The following is a 26,450-nucleotide window of genomic DNA, read 5'->3' on the forward strand; positions in this document are numbered from 1 at the left end:
CTGGGTCCTGCCCGAAGCTCTTGCCAGCAACTTGCAACAGTCTATTCCAGGTCTTCAGAGTGTCCTGCACCAGTGAGCTCAGGACAGACAGCTGTTTTTGTGTAAGAGAAAAATGTTCAAGGTATTTTATGACGGTTACACTGAATATATGGGATCATCATATTATGATATTTTACTCTTTCACAAAGAGGCTTGGTGATTATCAAGACCGGGAGGGTATTGAAAAGATTTTTCAAAGACTGAGGAATTATTATCATTCGCAATTGATGTTAAAAAACAGTCCTCTTTGACTTACCGTGCTTCTACACCTGCATTGCTTGCTGTTTGGGGTTTTAGGCTGGGTTTCTGTACAGCACTTTGTGACATCAGCTCAGCTGATGTAAGAATGGCTTTACAAATACATTTGATTTGATTTGATACTGTGTGATGTGAAGAAAAAAATACGGAGAAACTCAGCTTATTAGGAGTGGATGAGGTGAGTTAAAAAATCTGACCTTAGACATCCCCAAATGGGCACTTTCCTTCATTTGCGAGTAGCAGGGCAGGTATGCTAGTTCTATGTGTGCTCAGGCGAGCGCTCCCTCAACATTATCAGGACAGAGGAACCAGACACATTCTCATTGCTCACATGGAGCACTCCAAACAAAAGGTAATGAACAAATTTTAAATAACTTGTAAATTATGTTTATGAAATCAACGAAAACGTGTTTCTCACAGGTGTAGCACGTTGAGAACTCGACAAACAATGTTTCCACTCCAAGAATGAGAATGGTAAATGACTGTATCCTAATTAATACATGCATTAACAGAGATGTATGTAACCAAATGACGTATATTAATGGTACATTTACTAGGCCAACTTATGTAATGGGAAATGATAAAAATAAACTATTGAAGGGCAAACAATTCACACAATGAATGCGCAATAATTGGTGGGAGACAGCTGAGTGCATTCTGAGAGAGATGCATCGTATCTTAGCAACACACCCCTCCCCTTCTTTTTGTCTCGAACATTTTAAATGATCCTCAAGACACTTTATCTTCACACATATGTTAGATGCTTTTCATTGACAGCTGCAACTCAATAATCAGCTTGGCTTCCCAAATAGGAATAGGCCTACGTGCTTGTGATTTGAAACTATCCACATACATTTTTTCTAAAGATGCTAATGTTCGTCTGTGGCTAAGTCATGCTCTCTGGTGAAGTATTTTGAATGATTAAATTTAGACAGCAGTGATTATATAATTTTGGCAAACCAGCATCCGAACAGTGCACTGTGCACACAGCATCTTTCCTTTCCAATTCGTAAATGTCAGCGATTGGGTGCAGAGATGTAGCGGAGTCAGGCGCAGGACACAGGTTTTGAGCAACACAACTGAGTTTACTCAAAGAAGTCAAGCAAAATTCCAAATAGGAACATACATACACACTAACACAATCAACAACCACTAAAGACACCAACAATCACGGACAGAACAGAAATGTATGCCAGAGGGTTAAATAAGGAACATGATAAGGGAACTGAAACCAGGTGTGTGTAATACAGACAAAACGAAATTGAAACATGGATCGGTGGTGACTAGAAAGCCGGTGACTTCGACCGCCGAACACCACCCGAACACGGAGAAGGGCCGACTTCGGTGGAAGTCGTGACAGTAAATGGCTACCTGAAACCTGAGATCTATATATAATGGGCAACAGGTAGTCTAACAGTTAAGAGCATTGTGCTAAAATGTCGCTGGTTTGAATCCCTGTGCCAACTTGGTGAAAAATCTGCCGATGTGCCCTTGAGCAAGGCACTTAACCCTAATTGCTCCTGTACGTCGCTCTGGGGAAGAGCTTCTGGTAAATGACTAAAATGTATGACGCCGAGATGTTCATGTCTCCGCCCTAACAGTGGGAGTCGTTGTCCCAACGGCGGGGAGGCAGGCGACAAGTTTAGATCTGTATATGAAACCCATAGAAACACATTGTTCAGGACAGATTTTCGTGAGAGTGAGCCCTCTTGCTTCACGTCTTCCTGTCAGCATCAGATACATGGTCTACACATACTGAGACCAATTGGCTCTGTTTCATTCGCTCGGATGCTTAATCTGGGCTGGATGTGTCTTTCTGTTGGCGCGTTTGGGTCAAATAAATGATCAATATATCACTATTTTACTTGGACGGGCAAGGAGGTACCGCAACCACCGCCCTCCGTTGTTCAGCATCATGAGAGCTCTGAGTCAAAGTCAATCAAGGTTAAGCCGAGACAACACGTTGGGAAGAGCAGCATTGATCATAATGAAGGGGAAAGTAAACAAATGCATTCTTTATGTAAACCTACATACGTAAGGGGTGGGGAGTTATTAATAAGTTTTTGTTTGTGTGTATATTTTTCTAAAAGTGATTGATTGTCTCTACAGAAAGCCTCGGCAGCGTCACGTGGAGATGTTTTGGGTTTGGTTGACTCGAACAGAGTCTGTAGTCATAGTATCACTCAGAGCGACATTGAGCCACAGTAACCAATTCCACATCGTATTATACAGGGCCATGGCAGGGCAGTGGTCCCGGGGTGAAGAGGACTGTATAGGCTGCCCCTCCATGGCTCCATCATTATTTCCATATCCCATTTTCCTCCTATCTGGTCCCACAGGGGGACAGGGGTTAGCATTTGAAATGAAAGGCCAGTCTCACTGTAGAGATTACACTGGCCCATCTCCTTTAACTCTAGAGCAATGTGATTTAGCCCAGTCCCAGCGAAGCAGATACAGGGTGCAGGGGGGCAACAGTGTGGGTGCGGGGTGATGGAGCGGAGATGATGACACCTCCGATCAGGGTCAAAGAGGTGTGGATTAACACTGGTTAAACCAGATGAGACCGTGACACAACCTTTTCCACGTCATGTGTGTAGCTTTTCCTTTTGACATTAAAATGAATGTAGGAGTTAGCTACTGTAGCAGTGAACTTTGCGACTCATGATTCACTGTTGTTCTGTTTGGAGGTAAATCAGATGCACATGTTGGGGTATCATGGCTGTTCGTGAAAGTGATCAACCAAAAGAGACAGAATACATTGTATTTTCTATTACCAGGAGAATGAGTACTTTAGGTCATTATGCAAATAAAGGAAGAGACTGCTGCCATCAGCGGTGAGAATGGCTATACTGGTTTAAATGTTCTCTAAATAAATCAGGAGAATATAAACCAATGCCTGCACTGACTAAAACTCAATTATGTAAATTATGCCTGTCTGTCAGTATATTTTTTTTACTTGGCATCACTTAAACACCATAACCCTTAATTTGACATTGACATGCATAACACACCAGTTGTCTCATACTGGAATTATCATAATTTGATGATCTTAATTAGTTTAATTTATATTCTAGAAATCCACTCCCCATCCCACGTGAAGTATGACAGCGTGAGGCTAGTCATGCTTTGCATGAAAAATAGGATAATACAGACGAGCACAGACTTGGTAACCCTTGGTTTGCTATGTCGGAATGCCCCAAAGAGTCCCTATGTCAATATTGTGCTAAACCAAACAAGATACGTATGCACATTTAACTCTAAGTCTCGCCCTCGGCATGCATTGGTGTCAATGGGAGATTTGCGTCCAAATTAGAGTTATGCATACCCATCTCTAAAATAGGATTAAGCCCAATGTGCGCATGTACAGTCACATGCAATGAATTCTGGATATTCTTCATCTGCAATTCAGCTCCAACTGGAGAGGTTTAACTTAAACTGATGCACTTTGTCAGAACATCCAGCTTTGTTGCAGCCCATTATTCCAGGTTCTTTTAGTTTGATGCATGGCCATGGGGATCAGTAGTGCTACATACAGCACACACTTAGTTTGTGTCCCAAATAACACCCTATTCCATGTCTAGTGCACTACCTTTGACCAGGGCCCATAGCCTCAAATTCAGTTTTATTTACTCTACCTGGCAAAGGAAGGGAGCATGGCAATGATTCTAATGGCTAGAGGACGCATGCAGCGACAAGACAACATGACATGCAATGATATTCCACTAAGTCCCCATTGCTGTCACATGGGCCTTTGTGAATAGTTTCTCACAATTTATCTTAAATACTAAGGAGAATTTATGGTTTTGAAGGCAACACTATATACAGTAGTTACAATACCGTAACCAACTACTGCATGTATAAAGTGCTTACAATTAAGCAGGATTTGTCACGCCCTGACCTTAGTTATCTTTGTTTTCTTTGTTATTTTGCTTATGTCAGGGTGTGACAAGGGTGATATACTGTATGTGTTTTTGTCCTGTCTAGGGTTTTTGTATGTTTATGGGGTTACCCTGTCTAGGTGTCTTCATGTCTATGGTTGCCTCGATTGGTTCTCAATCAGAGGCAGCTATTTATTGTTGTCTCTGATTGGGGACCATATTTAGGTAGCCATATGCCTTGGATAGTTTGTGGGTTATTGTCTATGTGTAGTTGCCTGTGTCTGCACTCGTTGGTCATAGCGGGACGTTCGGTCTTTGTTGTTTTGGTTAGTTTGTTTAAGTGTTCTTTGTGTTTTTCCCTTCATTAAAAGAAGCATGTATGCTAATCACGCTGCGCCTTGGTCTCATCAGTACGACGAACGTGACAGGACTTAGCACTCATTGCTCTCTTTTCTGTCTTGTAAAGTAGTTCCATACACCACACAAGGCAATTACTGTACATAATTACATAGATGTGGAGGCCTGATTAATAACCCGATAACATTATAAAAGTGAAAGAGAGATGTTAAAGGTTGCCTATGTTTAATCTTAAAATTGTGTAATAACGTTTTTAAGTTTGGAGAAAGTTAACTCTAGTAATATTTAGCCTTTTGGGCATATTCTCTTATCGGCAGCCCATTACAACTCCATACCATTTCCTTAGAAATATGCTATTTATATTCGTAACCATTCAATAGACAGCATGGGACCAGGCCTAATGCATCCTGGGATTAGGCTAACTGGTGGAGCAATAGTGCCTGACCAAAGCCCAACTGGCAGACAAATAAATAAACAAATAAATATATAAATTATGCGTGGCCACACAGTTAATGATGAGCAGCAACATTGCCATGGTGCAATAGGCTTTTCCACAGAGCAACTTCCAAGGCTTTCCACTCATTAGGCTGAGTCAACACTATGGGGAGAGAGAGAGAGAGAGCTGGTGGGGAGGAGAGTGAAAAAGAGAGAGGGGCACCGCCAAGCTCCAGTTTCCTGACAGAGAGCCAATACAAATTGGGAGGCAAACAAATAATTGGAATTCAGATCACAGAAGGGGAGGCTTTGTGAAACGGGTCGTTTTGCAGAGGCAGACTACTACAAATTCAATGCGCAACTCGTTGCAGACTTCTGCCCGCGTAGACTCTACTCTGCTATTGCAGGAATTTAGAGAGTTTGTCAATGGTGAAAGTCTCAATGAAACGATCCCATCATCCTGCACCATTGTTCCTCAATTGTAACTACTTTCCCCAATTCAGTGAATTGGCTTGTGTGTGTGTGTGTGTGTGTGTGTGTGTGTGTGTGTGTGTGTGTGTGTCTGTATGTGCTTGAGAAAAAACTTAATCCACAGTACTTTTTAGAAACTATTGATCCTCTGTGGTTAAATTATGTTCTCTGGTGTATTTTGAAGATTAAGAGCGGGCTCCTGTGGTTGGATTTAAAAAAAAAATCCCATTTAATTAAACCACTGCATTAATCCAGTCTTGCTTGAAAGTGTCTAATAATCCCCAAAAGTCTAAATATATAATTTTCGATAATTGTTTTTAAAAGATGTCTAAATTTAATGGATATATATGAACAGATGTTCTGTATTTGACTGAAGGGCAAATGTAAGTCATTGGTATAGTATCAGTGGCACAGAACATTTGTTATTCTGAATCATTATTTTACACTTTTGCTGCAAAATGCCTCTGCCTCAGCAGCAATTTGTATTCATATGAATGTGTAAAATGTTATGTGGTAATGTTGCCGTAATTGCTGTTCTTCATGTGCAGAATTCTATTTAGCGACTTTAAAGTGGTGCCACCACTAACAATAAACAATGTCACACTTAATTTAAAAAAAATTATAATAAAGTACATCCAACTACTTCAAAAACGACCAAAATGTATTTCCAACCCTGCAACACGCATGAACCAACCATTCCCTAAGTCAGTATCCCACAATGTGATTAGCCTTCTCCTGGCGAAGAAACATAGTGTCACGTGCTCTCTCTCCGGCCTCTAGGTCACCAGGCTGCTCGTTAGGTCGCACACCTGTCACCAGAGTCACATGCATAATGACACTCACCTGGACTCCATCACCTCTTTGATTACCTGCCCTTTCTTTATATGTCACACCCTTTGGTTTCTTCCCCAGTCGTCATTGTTGCGGTTTCATGTCGGTGCGCTGTTTGTGTTTCTTGTTTTGTTCAGCTATTTATTAATTAAATGTATTTTCTCCCTGAACTTACTTCCCGACTCTCAGCGTACATTGTTACACTTTACATTCCCGTATAACATTTCTGCAGCATGTTGCACATCAGCTTCACGTAAAATGGCAGCCTTATTTTGCCCCTGGCGTCACGCCCTGACCTTAGAGAGCCGTTTTATTTCTCTATTTGGTTAGGTCAGGGTGTGATGTGGGGTGGGGTGGGCATTCTATGTTTTGTTTTCTATGTTTTGGCCGGGTATGGTTCTCTATCAGGGACAGCTGTCTATCATTGTCTCTGATTGGGAATCATACTCAGGTAGCCATTTTTCCCTCATTTCAGTGTGGGTAGTTATCTATGTTAGTGGCAATAATGCCCTGTTAAGCTTCACGGTCGTTTTGTATCGTTTATTGTTTTTGTTGGCGACATTAAAAATAAAGTAATGTACGCTCACCACGCTGCGCTTTGGTCCACTTCTTCTGATGGTCGTAAATTGAGTTTTTATGCCTAGGCCCACACACAGTTGAATTAGCCTGCACTGTAGCTATTCCCATGCTGGAGCTGTGACTAAAAACTATTGGATGTGCTTGGTTTTGGTGCATGAAGTAGTGGATTTGTCAGATCCTCTTTCATAACTGGGTAATTCACCCTAAGAATTTCACAATTATCCCACAAAACCACAATCATTCCCTAAACTGGGTTTGATTGTATTAGATTTTTCACGGAACAGGTTGGGACGAAAACATTTCTCAAAGCAATTATGGGAGTGTTGAGTGAACATGTCTAGTTATTCACAGACCAAATGATAATTGTAGTTAGCACTGCAGGGATGTCAGGTAGAAGGCACAAAATCTGTGAGTAATGCAAATTATACAGGCTTCAGGATAATTTTTTTATACAAAGTTTACTCATTCTATTATTACCATTGATCATTGGGATTCCAAAGAAGTATAAAATTAAGACACTGTTTTTGCCTCTTTTTGATCTCAACCAATCAATTATTGGATGTAAATGACTCTTTCTTCCGTAATTCTGTCGGCAACTGAATTCCCTCCACATTGAACATAAAAAAGCATTCAAATCAATGTCATATCATACAGAAGTTCAATGGAATGATTAATAATTCATGAAATTAAACAAATTAGTTGTGGCGGTGAGTATTTAGCCACATTAGTGGGCTGACCATATAATGCCTCCTAATACCCCTGCAGGATGCCCATCACACCACGGACAATGTCATCATGTAAGCAACCATGAGAATCGTTGTGATTAACAAGCACAAGTCAACAGTTTCCAGCTGTCTCTGTCACAGCTGTGTGTGTGTGTGTGTGTGTGAGGGGAGGGTTTAAGTTTAGGAAAAATACTTTTTTTTATGGTCTCAATTTTATATCCCCACAAGGATAGTAAAAAAATGCTTTGTGTGTGCACGTGCGTTTGTGTACTCGTATGTCTCCGGGTGGATGGTGGATTAAATTAAACCTGGTAGAGTGTAATTGGGGGCCATTTCTGATTCATCACATCTCTCATCACCCTCTACCCCTGCAGCTTGTTTGCCATTATTCTCTCGCAGTGTTGATTCTATCACCATTAACGAAACCAACCATTTTTCCTATTCTAAAGTCATCTACACTTCCTTGTAGCTACAGTAATGACTACTTAGCAGCCACATACAGTGGGACAAAAAAGTATTTATTTGCAAGTTCTCCCACTTAAAAAGATGAGAGAGGCCTGTAATTTTCATCATATAGGTACAGTTCAACTATGACAGACAAAATGAGAAAAAAAAATCCAGAAAACCACATTGTAGGATTTTTTATGAATTTATTTGCAAATTATGGTGGAAAATAAGTATTTGGTCAATAACAAAAATTCTCACTTCAGATGGCGACAGATATTCAACTTGACTCCATTGAACGTTACAGTGCATCATGATTCATTGGAAATGTCTCTCCTGGAAGAAAGCATAAGGTTTTGTTGTAGGGTTGTATACCTCACGTCTTCAAGAAATGCAATTATCAATACACCAAAATGTAGGTAACTGTAGAGAAGACTGTCCAAAAGGTGTTTTAGCTCCATCCCTCCACCACTCTTGGCCCGGTAGAATTCAACGAGCTTGGAAAGATGACTGTCCAGGCCTTCATGAAATCTATTATTTAGGTCCACAGACTCCAGTCTCATATGCTCCAGAGCAACATGTTTGAAGAGCATAACATACCAGGGAAGGAATATTAGGGACAAGACCACTTTTTATCTTTATTTAACTAGGCAAGTCAGTTAAGAACAAATTCTTATTTTCAATGACGGCCTAGGAACAGTGGGTGTTCAGGGGCCTGCCTGTTCATAGGCAGAACAACAGATTTGTACCTTGTCAGCTCAGGGGTTTGAACTTGCAATGTTCCGGTTACTAGTCCAACTCTCTAACCACTAGGCTACCCTGCCGCCCTGCTCTGCCTCAAGGGGGTGCCTGCCTAATCTGCCAGAGCACCAAAAACAATCAGCCAGGGCACCAAGGACATCAAGCAAAATAGCCAATTACATTGCTACAAAACTCAAAAAAACACTTGTTAAAAACCCTATAAGCATTTAATGTAGGACAGTGATTAAAATGATCCGTTGCCAATTTCATACCAAAGGGTTACCATGGTAATGGAGCTACAGTACTTATACTGATTTGGGGGAAATATATATTGATTTTGCAGTTTAAACTGAAACTACCACCGAAAAACCCAGAAGCGTGTGATTAAAATATACATAGCTAGGAAACTAGCTAAGTCTGAGTTGGGATAATTTAAAATGTATCTATGACAGCCTGTGACTGCCACTGCGCTCATTGTTAAATAAAGTTAAGGGATTCAGAGTCAAGCTATGAAACTAAATGGCAGAAATACTTTGAAAACAACAATGGTTAATAGCCATAAATGTGAGTGAAACGCTTACACTGCATTTGTGTGACGTATAAACAGTCAGAGTTTTTACACCCAGCCCAGGAGCACTACAGATAAAAGGAATACGTTTCTTGGAAGCGTATTACATTAACTTTTGTAGTTCCTTGTGTCCTCTAATCACCTTCATCTCAAAATGCACAAAGGTCTGAAAGGGAGACAAGCTCCTGAAGTATGAGAAACTGTGTATATTATCAATTTCAACAAACACAGAAAATCTTATTGGACCTTGTGCAGATTTTAGATAAACACTTGTCTGTCAAGTGAACAGTGCTCGCCATCTAGATTTGATGTCAATCACACAGGGCTCATATTCCACAATTTCCTTTCTTCAAAAATAAAAAAAATTGTTTCCACTATTAAACAATAGGTACACAATAATTAAGAAGTTCAAAGCCAGACTCAAACCCACACAACAGTACATGTGCACCAGAGGTAGTTGCACAGACCACTGATTTGACTTCTTGGTTCTGACTTAAAAGTTAAATGAACACATAGATCTTAGCCGATTTAACTTAATTTTGTAAGTTAAGTTAATGTACAGATTTGTAGTTATCCTGACTTTACATTTAAAGTCAAGACAACTGTTGTCTTCATTTAGTTCATTTGACTTATTGGATCTAATTCGAAAGTTGAGGGAACACATAGTTCATTGCTGATTCAACTTGATTTTATAAGTTAAGACAATATAATGACTTGTAGTTAATATAACATGTCATTTTTTGTTAACACAACTGGGATCTTGTTTTAGTATATTTTACTTATTAGTTCTGATTTGAAAGTTGACTGAGAAAATTGTTCTTTGCTAACTGAACTAGATTTTTTTTGTACAGCTTTTGTTGGGTTGAAGTCAAATTAACACATTTTGCAAATTTAGTTGACTTGAATAGATGAAAGAAGTTATTGACTTAATCGCAAAAACTTTTTTAGTGTGACCATGTCTTAAAATAATGATAGTCTGGCACTTCTCTTTGCTTATTTGAGCTGTTCTTGCCATAATATGGACTTGGTCTTCTACCAAATAGGGCTACCCCACCCCCCTTCTCACAACACAACTGATTGCCTCATTAAGAAAGAAAGAAATTCCACAAATTAACTTTTAACAATGCACACATGTTAATTGAAAAGCATTCCAGGTGATTATTCTGGTTGAGGGAATGCCAAGAGTGTGCAAAGTTGACATGAAGGCAAAGGGTGGCTACTTTGGAGAATCTAAAATATATTTTGATTTGTGTAACACTTTGTTGGTTGCTACATGATTCCATATGTGTTATTTCATAGTTTTGATGTCTTCGCTATTATTCTACATTTCAGAAAATAGTAAAAATAAAGAAAAACCTTAGAATGAGTTGGTGTTGTAAAACCTTTGACTGGTAGTGTATGTGAGTATATTACACACGCACGCACACACACACAGAGAAACAGTAAGACTTGTTCGTCCAGATATTTGATTGAATTCTGTGGCTAAATTTTTTTGCTTTGAATGCTCTACTTTCTACAGCTGTTATTTTGAGTAGTACACTGCAGACATTATGTTCCAAGCTTCACTTTTTGAACAGCATGTCAAATCACATAGAGGTAAATCTAAAGTTGAAATAAATTAAAGGATGGTTTGTTTATCTTCCAGACGTCCAGATGGGAGACCTCCTCACACACTGACCATTTTGTGCTGAAGAAGATAAAAAAAATCACAAGTGCATACGGAGAGATGTGAGGAGACAGTTGTGAGACATGGGCAGGCGTCTCATGCTCAGCAGTATCATTGTTGATGTTATCAGCCATGGAAAGGGAAAAACATTATTTTCAGCTTACGACCTAGGGCTGGTGGTGTTCCACAGTGATAGTGGTGTGTATTAATTTACCTAATGTTGACTAAACCTTGTCTGATTAAAATTAAATAGTGCTGTTTATTGTTCAACATTGGCATGAGTTTTATAGATTTGTATTATCGTTCATGGATTTAATCTTTGATTGGCCTATATTAACTTGTCTGTAGGAATATAACCAATAAGGACTTTCAACTATGCTGATATACACAGCACTGACTGACTTCATGACCTGAAATCAATCAATCAAATTAATTTATAAAGCCTTTCTTACATCAGCTGATGTCACAAAGTGCTGTACAGAAACACAGCCTAAAACTCCGAACAGCAAGCAATGCAGGTGTAGAAGCACGACGGCTAGGAAGGCCATAACCTAGGAAGAAACCTAGAGAGGAACCAGGCTATGAGGGGTGGCCAGTCCTCTTCTGGCTGTGCCGGGTGGATATTATAACAGAACATGGCCAAGATGTTCAAATCTTCATAGATGACCAGCAGGGTCAAATAATAATAATCACAGTGGTTGTCGAGGGTGCAACAGGTCAGCACCTCAGGAGTAAATGTCAGTTGGCTTTTCATAGCCAATCATTTAGAGAATCTCTCCCACTCCTGCTGTCTATAGAGAGTTGAAAATAGCAGGTCTGGGACAGGTAGCACGTCCGGTGAACAGGTCAGGGTTCCATAGCCGCAGGCAGAACAGTTGAAACCTGGCAGCAGCACGGCCAGGTTGACTGGGGACAGCAAGGAGTCATCATGCCAGGTAGTCCTGAGAAATGGTCCTAGGGCTCAGGTCCTCTGAGAGAGAGAGAGAGAGAGAGAGAGAGAGAGAGAGAGAGAGAGAGAGAGAGAATTAGAGAGAGCATTCTTAAATTCACACAGGACACCGGATAAGAAATGAGAAATACTCCAGAGTTACCCTAGCCCCCCGACACAAATTACTGCAGCATAAATATTGGAGGCTGAGACAGGAGGGGTCGGGAGACACTGTGGCCCCGTCCGACGATATACCCCGACAGGGCCAAACAGGCAGGATATAACCCCATCCACTTTGCCAAAGCACAGCACCCACAACACTTGATAGATATCTTCAACCACCAACTTACCATCTTGAGACAAGGCCAAGTATAGCCCACAAAGATCTCCGTCACGGCACAACCCAAGGGGGAGCGCCAACCCGGACAGGAAGATCACGTCAGTGACTCGACGCACCCCTCCTAGGGATGGCATGGAAGAGCACCAGTAAGCCAATGACTCAGCCCCTGTAGTAGGTTTAGAGGCAGAGAATCCAAGTGGAGAGAGGGGAACCGGCCAGGCAGAGACAGCAAGGGCGGTTCGTTGCTCCAGTGCCTTTCCGTTCACCTTCACACTCCTGGGCCAGACTACACTCAATCATATGACCTACTGAAGAGATGAGTCTTTAGTAAAGACTTAAAGGTTGAGACCGAGTCTGCATCTCTCACATGGGTAGGCAGACCATTCCATAAAAATTGAGCTCTATAGGAGAAAGCCCTGCCTCTAGCTGTTTGCTTAGAAATTCTAGGGACAATTAGGAGGCCTGCGTCTTGTGACCGTAGCGTACGTGTAGGTATGTACGGCAGGACCAAATCGGAAAGATAGGTAGGAGCAAGCCCATGTAATGCTTTGTAGGTTAGCAGTAAAACCTTGAAATCAGCCCTTGCCTTAACAGGAAGACAGCGTAGAGAGGCTAGCGCTGGAGTAATATGATAAATTATTTTGGTTCTAGTCAAGATTCTAGCAGCCATGTTTAGCACTAACTGAAGTTTATTTAGTGCTTTATCCGGGAGGGTAGAGCATTGCAGTAATCTAACCTAGAAGTGACAAAAGCATGGATATATTTTTCTGCATTTTTGGACAGTTTCACGTAGATGGAAAAAAGCTGTCCTTGATATGTTCATCAAAAGAGAGATCAGGGTCCAGAGTAATGCCGAGGTCCTTCACAGTTTTATTTGAGACGACTGTACAACCATCAAGATGAATTGTCAGATTCAACAGAAGGTCTCTTTGTTTCTTGGGACCTAGAACAAGCATCTCTGTTTCGTCCAAGTTTAAAAGTAGAACATTTGAGGCCATCCACTTCCTTATGTCTGAAACACAGGCTTCCAGCGAGGGCAATTTTGGGGATTCACCATGTTTCATCGAAATGTACAGCTGTGTGTCATCCGCATAGCAGTGAAAGTTAACATTATATTTCCGAATGACATCACCAAGAGGTAAAATATATAGTGAAAACAATAGTGGTCCTAAAACTGAGCCTTGAGGAACACCAACATTTACAGTTGATTTGTCAGAGGACAAACCATCCACAGAGACAAACTGATATCTTTCCAATAGATAATATCTAATCCGGCCAGAACTTGTCCGTGTAGACCAATTTGGGTTTCCAATCTCTCCAAAAGAATGTGGTTATTGATGGCATCAAAAGCAGCACTAAGGTCTAGGAGCACGAGGACAGATGCAGAGTCTCGGTCTGACGCCATTAAAAGTCAATTTACCACCTTCACAAGTGCAGTCTCAGTGCTATGATGGGGTCTAAAGCCAGAGTGAAGCGTTTCGTATACGTTGTTTGTCTTCAGGAAGGCAGTGAGTTGCTGCGCAACATCTTTTTCAAAAAAATTTGAGAGGAATGGGAGATTCGATATAGGCCGATAGTTTATATTTTCTACGTCAAGGTTTGGCTTTTTCAAGAGAGGCTTTATTACTGCCACTTTTAGTGAGTTTGGTACACATCCGGTGGATAGAGAGCCATTTATTATGTTCAACATAGGAGGGCCAAGCACAGGAAGCAGCTCTTTCAGTAGTTTAGTTGGAATAGGGTCCAGTCTGCAGCTTGAAGGTACTGCTCTGTTCTGCTCTGAGTTGTAGGTCAACCTCTTGTACGTTTCTTGGGTCTCTCTGCATCTCTCTCTCACTCTCTGAATAGAGGGAATGTGTTGTCTCAGAAGGAATTGCTCTGTCCTCTTCCTCTACTGTTGTGACAAAACAGACCAATACCTTCAGGGTTCGGCCCCAGGCGACACAGCAACACTCTCTCCTCTTTGACTAAAGACAGGTCAATATAAACGACCCATAGAGACGGCGTTGCAGTTTGCATGACCACATCACTCCATCAACGATCCACTCACACTACATCTGCCAAGGAAGGTATATTTGATATGCTGATTGCCAACAACACAACTTTCTCTAAAAATTCTTAGGTAAAGTAACAAAATATTTTGTTGTACCATTTTGGTGGAATGGCCCTTTAAGAAACACCCCAAATATTTGAGGGGTAGTTTCTCTTGGGAATTTGGGAATGTTAATTTTAAGCCAACACTAAATCCTGGATTTTGACAACAAAGCCTTTTCACATTAAGCATGAGTCACGCCCTGGCCATAGAGAGGCTTTTATTCTCTATTTTGGTTAGGCCAGTGTGTGACTAGGGTGGGCATTCTATGTTCATTTTCTATGTTTTGGATTTCTTTGTTGTTTGGCCTAGTGTGGTTCTCAATCAAAGGCAGCTGTCTATCGTTGTCTCTGATTGAGAACCATACTTAGGTAGCGTTTTCCCACTGGGTTGTTTTGGGTAGTTAATTTCTGTTTAGTGTGGTTTGCACCTGACGGAGCTGTTTCGGTTGTTCTTTTGTTGCTTGTTTTATAGTGTTCAGCTTTACCATTAAAATGACGAACACGTACCATGCTGCGCTTTGGTCCTCACCTTCTTCCACCAATGGCCGTTACAGCATGAGTGACAATACATGAGCAGTCGCTGTGTGATTGTATCTGTGTCAGTTGTTGTATTTTATGTAAAAAAATATATATAAAAAAAAAACAGTTATTCAAAGCCCCATGGGGATTGATGACCTAGCAATAGAGATTGTGTGGGTGAACATAACAATTGCTAAGCTTAAACAAAACATTTTTGTTGTGTTGGTCTTTGTGCAGCATGTGTAAATGTTGGTCCAATCCTCCAGGTGCATGTGCCTAATGCATCAGTGTGACTGCCGGGAGGTGGACAGGGGGCTGCATCTGTTAACAACTATGAAGTTGTTCTTGCTCTCAGCTGCCTAAAAACACAATTCTCTTCTCCCCACCCTCTTTTAATAAAAAATGACTCTGTTATTCCGTCTGTACTGGAGCACTCTGTTCTCTAAGTTTCTGCTCTAAAAGTCCGTTTGTACTTTGTTGTTGATGATCCCTAGGAGAATCCACAGGAGGCCCCATGGACCTCAGTGGGAACAGAACAACTGGCGCTGGATGCATTAGCTGCTGAGGCACATGGGAATAAGGATGCCAGGCTGTTTGGCTGACACGCCTAAACAGAACTGAGATTCCCCAGTGTGTTGTTGCACTGTCTGGGTACTGATTCAACAGACTGTAGATATCTCTAAAGTCACAATTCTACTACTGGATGTTCAATCCGACATTACATCTGACCAAGGAATGCCATGCTCAGGGAGTGGTGAAGGATCATTATTTTCAATTGAAAGCATCTCTCCCAGTCATTGTCTATTGACTTACGCCTACCTTAAATTGTGTTGTCTTGTGCAGTTTTTGTTACTCAACAAAACAACTATGACCTCTAATGAGGTCACAAGTGAATAAACAGTACAGAATGATGTTGGATGGCATCATGCAATAGGAACTTACTGATGCGTAATGTAAACAAAAATCGAATTCCATGAAACTTGTACTTTTGTGAAACAAAAATGTTATCCCTGGAAACCTACTTTGGTGGCCATACTGTAGCCTCATTGGGGTTAGTGTGGTAAATACTGTACAGTATGTACACTGAACAAAAATATAAACGCAACATGCAACAATTTCATCGATTTTACTGAGCTACAGTTCATATGATTAAATCAGTCACCTGAAATAAATTAATTAGGCCCTAATCTACGGATTTCAGATAACTGGAAATACAGATACGCATCTGTTGGTCACAGATAACTTAAAAAAAAAAAAAAATGTGCCTCACAATGTGCCTCAGGATCTCATCACGCTATTTTTGCATGCTCCCTCAAAACATCTGTGGCATTGTGTTGTGTGACAAAACTGCACATTTTAAATTGGCCTTCTATTGTCCCCAGGTCCACCTGTATAATGATCATGCTGTTTAATCATATTCTTGATATGCCACACCTGACAGGTTTGATGGATTATCTTGGCAAAGGAGAAATGCTCACTAACAGGGATGTAAACATATTTGTGCACACAATTTGAGAGAAATAAGCTTTTTGTGCATATGGAATATTTCTGGAATCTTTGATTTCTGCTCATGAAACATGGGATCAACACTGTTGCGTTCATGTTTTTGTTCACTTTATGTGTGATGTGCAGCCTCACACCATCTTAATTAGCATGAGGCAGCGCTGGATTCTATGCTGCCATGTCCCTCATCAAATGTCTGTCCTATCAGAGGCACTCTAGCTTGACACTATGCATCTGGGTTTTATCATAGGACAGCTAGACCTATACAGCACAGGGACCTTGGCAACGCTCTCCGACTGGGATTTCCCACAAGACTGTGCTAGAGGGACACATCTCCTGTACTTCAATCTTTCTAGACATAGGCCGGCTATAACTACACTCCGCTGCGTCTTTATTTGGACAGTGAATAGCACCTTTCAATTTGGCTCTATACACCAGCATTTTGGATTTGAGATGAATTGTGTTATATGAGGCGGCCATTTTTGTGTCATTTAAACGATAAGAAATTATCTTAAAATTGCATGGGAATACACAATGCAGATAATGGTCCTGCTTATGACCTCAATCGATCAGTCATGGATACCAGAAGGCGCTTACCTTCCTGCTGTCCTCCACCCACTCAATGTACCTCTCCTCCCCACTTCAGGTGCCACCAGTCATCTCTGGACTTCAAGTCCCACTTCTCATCAATGTGATGGGCTCGTTGCAGTGATGTATAACAGCGTGTTCATAGACGTCCAGCAATCTGTTAACAGCTCACTGTTATTTCTCGCTCGTTGCCGATAAAGTGCATGGGTTTGATGCTCTCCTGAACCGTTGGACCAACTGCCCCCGTATTCACCCAGTGCCAAGCGGGCACACACATACCAGATGGAAGAAGCCGGGTAGGTGTGGGAGTACTAGAGAGCGAGGGGGGTATTGGTGGGCGGAGGTAGTTTCTGGCACCACCTAGGTCCTCTACTTGCCAATGGGAGCCGGGTTTGACTTCGACAGGGATCCTACCACCAGTTGGGATTAAATATAAACCAATCGCGATGAGACATAGCCAGCTGTGAAATTTATAACACGCTTCAGACAATCACAGTGGATGTGACTGTACATCAAATGTTGCAATGGTAAAACGTTTGATATACATTTTCACCTGACACGATCAGTTTCCTACTATTAATTATTGCCTAATATGTTGGCATGAATAACCTTTTTTTACCAATTCCAATGTTATAAGCATTTTGCACTGAATCATACAGTATAATGGTTTAAAAGCAGAATTTTTTATCATATTACCATTATATCTACACAGTCGTCACTCCCGTTAAACAACTCTAAATCGCTTTGGGACAGTACTTACTTGCCAATAATGTTGCATAAAAAGTTTGAAAGGTCTGTCATTTTTACCAAACACAGTTAAACGCTTTTCCAACTTATAGGCATGACCAATTTAGGTGTATTTTTTAACAATGTGATATTCTGCATGAAATAATTGAAAGAAAAAAGTGATTATTTATTAGCATTTAGGCATATATCATGTGAATTAGGCCACATGTGAAATCATTGTAAAAAGCGCAAGAGGTACCTTTGCATGTAGGTTTAGATGATTTATGGGTTGATCAAATAGAAATATCTCCAAAGCAATTGCCTGTCTATGGTGCAGGACACCTGCTGGTGTCTTAATAACCTCTTAGAGACATGTGAGACGCTAGCGTCTCACCTAGTCAACAGGAAATGGAAGTGCGCAATGCCAAATGCTAATGAATACTTGAATACTTTTTTGTGTTTTTTGTGACCAGGTTTTTCTTGGGATTTCGCAGACATTATTTAACCAGTTTTAGAAACTTCAGAGTGTTTTCTATCCACACATACTAATCCTATGCATATACTATATTCCTGGCATGAGTAGCAGGACATTGAAATGTTGCGCGATTTTTAACAAAATGTTTAAATAATTCAGGGGAGCTTGAAAATGTTAACTGGTTAGGACAGCTCATGAGGTGTCCTAAATGTATGTAGACTATGTGTGACTCTTATGGTTAAAGAGTCATGTTTTAATTTTTTACCCATAAGAGTACAAGTAAATTGTCTCTATGCTCAGCACTTATGACCAATCGTCTACTCTGAGACACTTTGTGGATAAGGGCCCAGCTCTCAGACTGTGAAGGAAGAGGTCGTTGCCCTCATCCGTGAGATGCACGGCCATCCCTACGGTACCGCCCAGGGACCCAGTGCTTTATGACAGAGAGGCTGATTGTGGGCATGGGCCTGTCACAGAGAATTGCAAACACCAGCTGGTTGACAGAGCACTGGGCCATCTCTATGTGCTTGATGTCCTCCTCCTACTGGAATATCCAACTCCTCCACTCTTTGATGTCAGAGTATACTACCTTTGTCCTAGGGAACATTCGGATGGCTACCTTCAAATCAGCTCGCATCTGATGCACCAGGGCTGTCCCATTTGTGTGTCCCAAGTCGTCACCACCGAGGTGGATGACTATGATATATTCACACCTCACCTAGGCAAACCCTTCCATTGAGAACAGCTCATCCATACATTGTGTAATCACACAGTACATGTTTTCTTCAGTCTTTTTTTCATTTGTTTCCTTGCTCTCGACAATCTGCTTTGAGCAATGGTCATTTTGGTTATGAGCTGGGATCTTATCAATAAATTAAACGCATGACATTGTGAGAGTTCACAAGGGGAGCATGTGTTAAGCTGTATTATAATGTATAATAACGTAGCATAATCACCTTCTGGTGTAAAGACCGTGGGAATGAAAAACCAAAACTGTTTTAAGTGAGAAAAGGCATTGGTCTGAAGCCGAAAAAGCAAGGAAATTCACATGAGCACCACAATGCCTATTCCACCCATGCTCTACCAAGGTTTTCCAGCACACTGCTTTAACGTATTACAGTAGCTACAATATATAAACAAAAGGGTGTGGACACCCCTTCAAATTGGTGGAGTTGGCTATTTCAGCCATACCCGTTGCTGACAGGTGTATAAGATTAAGCACACAGACACACAATCTCGATAGACAAACATTGGCAGTAGAATGGCCTTACAGAAGCTCAGAGTCTTTCAAAGTGGCACCGTCATAGGATGCCACCTTTCCAACAAGTAAGTCAAATTTCTGCCCTGCTAGAGCTGCCCCAGTCAACTGTAAGTGCTGTTATTGTGAAGTGGAAACGTCTATGAGCAACAATGGCTCACCCAACAATGGTAGGCCACACAAGCTCACAGAACTGGACTGCTGAGTGCTGAACTGCGTAGCGCATACAATATCTGTCCTCAGTTGCAACACTTACTACCGAGTTCCAAACGGCCTCTGGAGGAGGTGCTTTGTTGGTCAATTTTGTCAAAAGATCAGGTCTATATAATTCTCAAACTTATATATTGGTAGTATAAAGGAAACAGACTTTGTTTAAGTATTAAGATTCTCCTTTAGTAATACAATTGTAGGCCGAGTTTGGTACAGAGTAGAGTATATGATAGCTCTCCCCAGGTTCTGTAAGGTGTCTAAGACATCCTGCAACTTATATAGCCTCCCCATTGACATTTCACAACAGATAAGTCTAAGCATCTTCTGACAGGTGGTGGATTCAATCAGGCCTAAAGTCGCATTGTATTCTCAGAACCTCAGACAGTCAAGGTCGGACCCAGACAGGAGGAGTATGAGCGTAGGCTGTTTCTGACTTCTGATAGTGTCTGCAGGGCATATTACTCAAAACAGGTTAACACACAGAGGTCTCCTGAGAAGATACCTTACAGTTTATCAATGATTTAAAAGGTATGAGGACTTGGTTTAACCTCTTCAGCTTCCACAATAATGTGATTTGTACCGCATACAAGTTAAAGTATTGGATTATTCAGACACCACAGTAAGACATTATCACACTTTTTTAAATGAAAGGAAATCAAGCTTTACTTTTATACTTACAATACCATCATGCTAGATGTCTTGTATTAATGTGGTGCATGCCTGTATTTCATTAAACCTTTATTTTAGAAATACATTTAATTGAAAACAAATATTCTTAATAACATCCTTTTTTGTTCAGTAGGTGCCCAACATATCAAGATGTGGTAATGTGTTGGACACAGTTGCTCAGATAAATAGAGCCTGTCTCCATTCCTCATTTCTGTAACTGTTATCATACCAGTGTAATATTGATATAAGCCACTCGTGTGGTTGTAACTGGTTCTGTTGCAACAACTTCTGCACTGTTTGAAACGTAGACTAACCTCTTTTTGATGCACCAGTTACCCACAGCCTGACAGTTAGCTATCTAACTAGCAAGCTAACGTTAGCTAGCTAACAGTACACTTTGACTTTACATTAATTTTCTGCAAAAATAAAAAGGGGGTGGGGGGGGGGCTTTACTTGGCTCATCGCACTCTAGCGATTCCTTGTGGCGGACCGGGCACCTGCAGGCTGATCAAAAAGAGGTTAGTCTAAGTTTCAAACAGTGCAAAAGTTGTTGCAACAGAACCAGTTACAACCAAAGTATCTGATCATCAATGAATTTGAGAAAAAGCCATTTATCATCATTTGGGAAACTATAATGTTCCAATGTATTCTATTTCATTCCATGATATTGTGGTTACAAAATGTATACATTTTTACTGTGATTATGGCATGGAAATATAAGAGAATCTGCTAGGCTAAATCAACAAACTGAGCTTGCATAGCTCAAAACAAAGCCTGGCCAAACTCGTGTTTCTAAAAGTGAATTCAAATCGCACTGTAGCCTAATAAGGATTTTTTTTTGTTTCATTAATATTTAATTCTATGTAATGCTTTGTATTTATTTCATTTTATACAGCCTAATGCTAAATTTATAGGCATGCTGTTGAAGTGCTGTTGTTGAAATTCTGAGTGCTCCTGCCATACTGTAGCGTGTCACAATTGCTTCACAAATTATTTCTTTAATGGCAAGCTATAGCCTTGAAATAACAATAATAACAGCCTAAATAATGTATTTATGTTCCTTCTTGGGCGACCTTGCTTGCTAGTATGTTGTTTAACAGCCTGTTGAACATCAATTGAAAGTGACAGAATCACAAATTACTTCCCAAGCAAAGTACATTTTTTGTCTCCTTGGTTATAGAATGTTGTAGCACTACCCCTGAATGTCATAGAGACAAACCAAAGGTATCCCACATTCAATGAAGTCCCATCTTTCCCCGGCATTTTACAGCTTGTTTCTAGCATAAAGCATTCCGGACCAAAGTGTCATTATAGATCACTTTTTATAATCAGGTCCATAAAAACAAATCTTAAGCTAACAAGGGTAGGCCCATGCCTTTAGGCATATTTTCTTTAACACATAGCCACAATATCTTCACATAGCAGCTCAATTCAAGCTCTGGTTTTAATTCACACTAAGCCCTTCACTGACACTGAGATATTTAAGGAAATGGCTGGCATGGATAGTAGACTATAATTTCGTCTGCCAAACAGGTAGGCCTACCTCTGATTTCTTGAATAGCAAGGAATAGGCTCCAACACAAAGCCCTCTTGTTAGTAGCCTGAAATCAAATTAAAATGAAGACTAGTTTAAATAAAATAGGCCTGCTTGAATTAGCCTAATTTCAGCACCCATGCTCTGTCCATTTCCGCGGCTGTCATTTCATAGTAATGTAAGTTATTTAAATTGCTTGAATATGTCTTATTGTGAGGTCAATAACTCTGGTAAATTGCTTTATTATGGGCAGTGAAACAGTTTTTATTCAGATCAATTATAGTAGTAGCAAACTTCCCTCTGGTCCCCATCTTCGCTCTCCCCCTTTCAAACTGAACAGGACATTTGTAGGCCTAGTCTGCACGCACAGATATTGCATTTTTTTGGGTGCAAATACAAACATATTTTGGGAAGAAGCCTTTGGTTGGCAGCACCAAAGGGTTTACATCAGCAAGAGCAGGGCAGGCCGGTGCTCATGATTGGGAACACCTATCCATTGCAGTGGCATAATGCTGTGTAGCCTATCCAAGCAGCGCAAAAACTCAGGAACAAAGTACGTTTTAGAAATATAACTTTGCCCTGTGCTTCTCCGAGCACGCTCGTTTTTATAGCCTAGGCCTATAGCCTCTAGCATGGGCATTTGATTGAGACCACTCTAGGCGCACTTGACAGTGTGCACCCAGAAGAGGACGAGGGGCAGAATCTGGCACACATCGAGATATAATAAGCAACTAATTCTAAAACACTGAGCAATATGATATTTAATCGATTTCAAATGACATGACCCTCCCCTGGACTAAATAAAGAAATACATAACCCTCCCCGACTGAAAAAGAATGACCATCCCCTATTTTCCTCTGGTTAACAATTTTTTTAGATTTCGAATGCTTCCCAACTTGCTAACGTTATTATCCATGTTCTTTGCTGTTGCTATTGTTGGTTTGCCATGAGCAGATCATCTCATTTCTGATGTGTTAGTAAGTCCCAGTCTTCTTATTCAGAGATACAATTCCATGTCACAAGAGCTCTCAATACCTTTTCATTGGATCTGCAAACTGTTAAATTGTGTCGTTTGAAGCATATTGCTGAAATTTCATGAACAGTTTGCAGATCCAGTGGAAATGTATTGAGAGGTCTCGTGTCAGCGAATCGTATAGCTGAAATAGCTAGATATACACTACATTTACAAAAGTATTTGGACACCCCTTCAAATTAGTGGATTTGGCTATTTCAGCTGACAGGTGCATAAAATAGAGCACACAGCCATGCAATCTCCATAGACTAATATTGGCAGTAGAATGGCCTTACTGAAGAGCTCAGTAACTTTCAACGTGGCACCGTCATAGGATGCCACCTTTCCAACAACACAGTTAATCACATTTCTGCACTGCTAGAGCTGCCTCGGTCAACTGTAAGTGCTGTTATTGTGAAGTGTAAAGTCTGCGAAGTGGTAGGCCACACAAGCTCACAGAACGGGACCGACGAGTGCTGAAGCGTACAGCGCGTAAAAATCGTCTGTCCTCAGTTGCAGCTCTCACTACTGAGTTTCAAACTGCCTCTGGGAGCAACGTCAGCACAATGACTATTCGTCGGGAGCTTCATGAAGTGGGTTTCCAAGGCAGAGCAGCCGCACACAAGCTTAAGATCACCATGCGCAATGCCAATCGTTGGCTGGAGTGGTGTAAAGCTCGCCGCCATTGGACTCTGGAGCAGTGGAAACGGGTTCTCTGGAGAAATGAATCACGCTTGACCATCTGGCAGTCTGACGAACAAATCTGTGTTTGGAGGATGACAGGACAACACCACCAGCCCGAATGCATAGTGCCAACTGCAAAGTTTGGTGGAGGAGGAATAATGGTCTGGGGTTGTTTTTCATTGTTCGGGCTAGACCTCTTAGTTCCAGTTTAGATAAAGCTACAGCATACAGCTTTCAATGACATTCTAGACTATACTGTGCTCCCAACTTTGTGGGAACAGTTTGGGGAAGGCCATTTCCTATTTCAGTATGACAATGCCCTGTGCACAAAGCGAGGTCCATACAGAAATGGCTCGTCAAGATCAGTGTGGAAGAACTTGACTGGCCTGCACAGAGCCCTGACCTCAACCTCATCGAATGCCTTTGGGATCAATTGGAATCCCAACTGCGAGCCAGGCCTAATCGCCCAACATCAATGCCCGGCCTCACTAATGGTCTTGTGGCTGAATGGAAGCAAGACCCGCAGCAATGTTCGAACATCTAGTAGAAACCCTTCCCAGAAGAGTGGAGGCTGTTGTATCAGCTAAAGGGGGACCAACTCCATATTAATGCCCAAGATTTTGGAATGAGATGTTTGACGAGCAGGTGTCCACATGCTTTTGGTCATGTAGTGTATGTCAAACTATGTGACAGACCTCAACACATCTCTTTCTCCCCTGCTTGGAACAAGGATCCTCTTCAGGGTGTGCGTCATCTCTCTCTCTTCCACAATAACTCCTGCATGGCTTGTGCATTGTCTTTCTGACAGGCAACCGGACAAGCTGCTTTGCACGATTATAACAGTGCGAAAATCCCACTCCTCCGCACGCCCCAACATGCCTGCTATTCATTCCTCAAATCGATGTTCATGTTTAATTTTAAACTGTGAAAATGTTGAGTAAATGTGAGCACAGAGAAACATGACGGGACGACATGTCCCTCATGCCCATTTACGAGTGGAAACAGTTTATTTTTTCAGTCTCCAATTGCTATCCAGTTGTTGACATGTATGAAATGTATATCACCAGCCAAGTTAGGAAGAAATTAATCCATATTTTTTTGTAATTTGCTATGTAGGCTCCAGTAGGTAGGGGCTGAATGCTCTAGCCCCAGGGTGTGATTACCATAGGCCGTTGTAATGAATATGATGGAAGGCAGGGCGCTTGAACAGAAATGTCTCAAAACAAACAATGCCTCACAATGATGGGGTGCAAAGAACTGAACTAAATAGTGTGTGTAAATGACATACAGGTGTGTGAACAGGTGATCAGAATTCAGTTGATTGGGATCTGGAGAGAGCTGCGTTCAGGGGGTCAACAGTGGGGAGAACAAGTATTTGATACACTGCCGATTTTGTAGGTTTTCCTCCTTACAAAGCATGTAGAGGTCTGACATTTTTATCATAGGTACACTTCAACTGTGTGAGACGGAACAAAAATCCAGAAAATCACATTGTATGACTTTTAAGTAATTCATTTGCATTTTATTGCATGACGTAAGAATTCCGGCTCTCACAGACCTGTTAGTTTTTCTTTAAGAAACCCTCCTGTTCTCCACTCATTACCTGTATAAAATACACCTGTCCACACACTCAATCAAACAGACTCCAACCTGTCCACAATGGCCAAGATCAGAGAGCCGTGTAAGGACATCAGGGATAAATTGTAGACCTGCACAAGGCTGGGATGGGCTACAGGGCAATAGGCAAGCAGCTTGGTGAGAAGGCAATGACTGTTGGCGCAATTATTAGAAAATGGAAGAAGTTCAAGATGACAGTAAATCACCCTCGGTCTGGGGCTCCATGCAAGATCTCACCTCGTGGGGCATCAATGATCATGAGGAAGGTGAGGGATCAGCCCAGAACTACATGGCAGGACCTGGTCAATGACCTGAAGAAAGCTGGGACCACAGTCTCACAGTCTCAAAGAAAACCATTAGTAACACACTACAACGTCATGGATTAAAATCCTGCAGCGCATGCAAGGTCCCCCTGCTCAAGCCAGCGCATGTCCAGGCCCGTCTGAAGTTTGCCAATGACCATCTGGATGATCCAGAGGAGGAATGGGAGAAGGTCATGTGGTCTGATGAGACAAAAATAGAGCTTTTTGGTCTAAACTCCACTCGCTGTGTTTGGAGGAAGAAGAAGGATGAGTACAACCCCAAGAACACCATCCCAACCATGAAGCATGGAGGTGGAAACATCATTCTTTGGGGATGCTTTTCTGCAAAGGGGACAGGACGACTGCACCGTATTGAGGGGAGGATGGATGGGGCCATGTATTGCGAGATCTTGACCAACAACCTCCTTCCCTCAGTAAGAGCATTGAAGATGGGTCGTGGCTGGGTCTTCCAGCATGACAACGACCCGAAACAGGGCAACTAAGGAGTGGCTCCGTAAGAAGCATGTCAAGGTCCTGGAGTGGCCTAGCCAGCCTCCAGACCTGAACCCAATAGAAAATCTTTGGAGGGAGCTGAAAGTCCGTATTGCCCAGCGACAGCCCTGAAACCTGAAGGATCTGGAGAAGGTTTGTATGGAGGAGTGGGCCAAAATCCCTGCCGCAGTGTGTGCAAACCTGGTCAAGAACTACGGGAAACGTATGATCTCTGTAAATTCAAACAAAGGTTTCTTTACCAAATATTAAGTTCTGCTTTTCTGATGTATCAAATACTTATGTCATGCAATAAGATGCAAATTAATTACTTAAAAATCATACAACGTGATTTTCTGGATTTTTGTTTTAGATTCCGTCTCTCACAGTTGAAGTGTACCTATGATGAAAAATTACAGACCTCTACATGCTTTGTAAGTAGGAAAACCTGCAAAATCGGCAGTGTATCAAATACTTGTTCTCCCCACTGTATGTGTTTGAGAGTGTGAG

Source organism: Oncorhynchus clarkii, chromosome 12, assembly GCF_045791955.1.
Source record: "Oncorhynchus clarkii lewisi isolate Uvic-CL-2024 chromosome 12, UVic_Ocla_1.0, whole genome shotgun sequence".
NCBI lineage: Eukaryota > Metazoa > Chordata > Actinopteri > Salmoniformes > Salmonidae > Oncorhynchus > Oncorhynchus clarkii.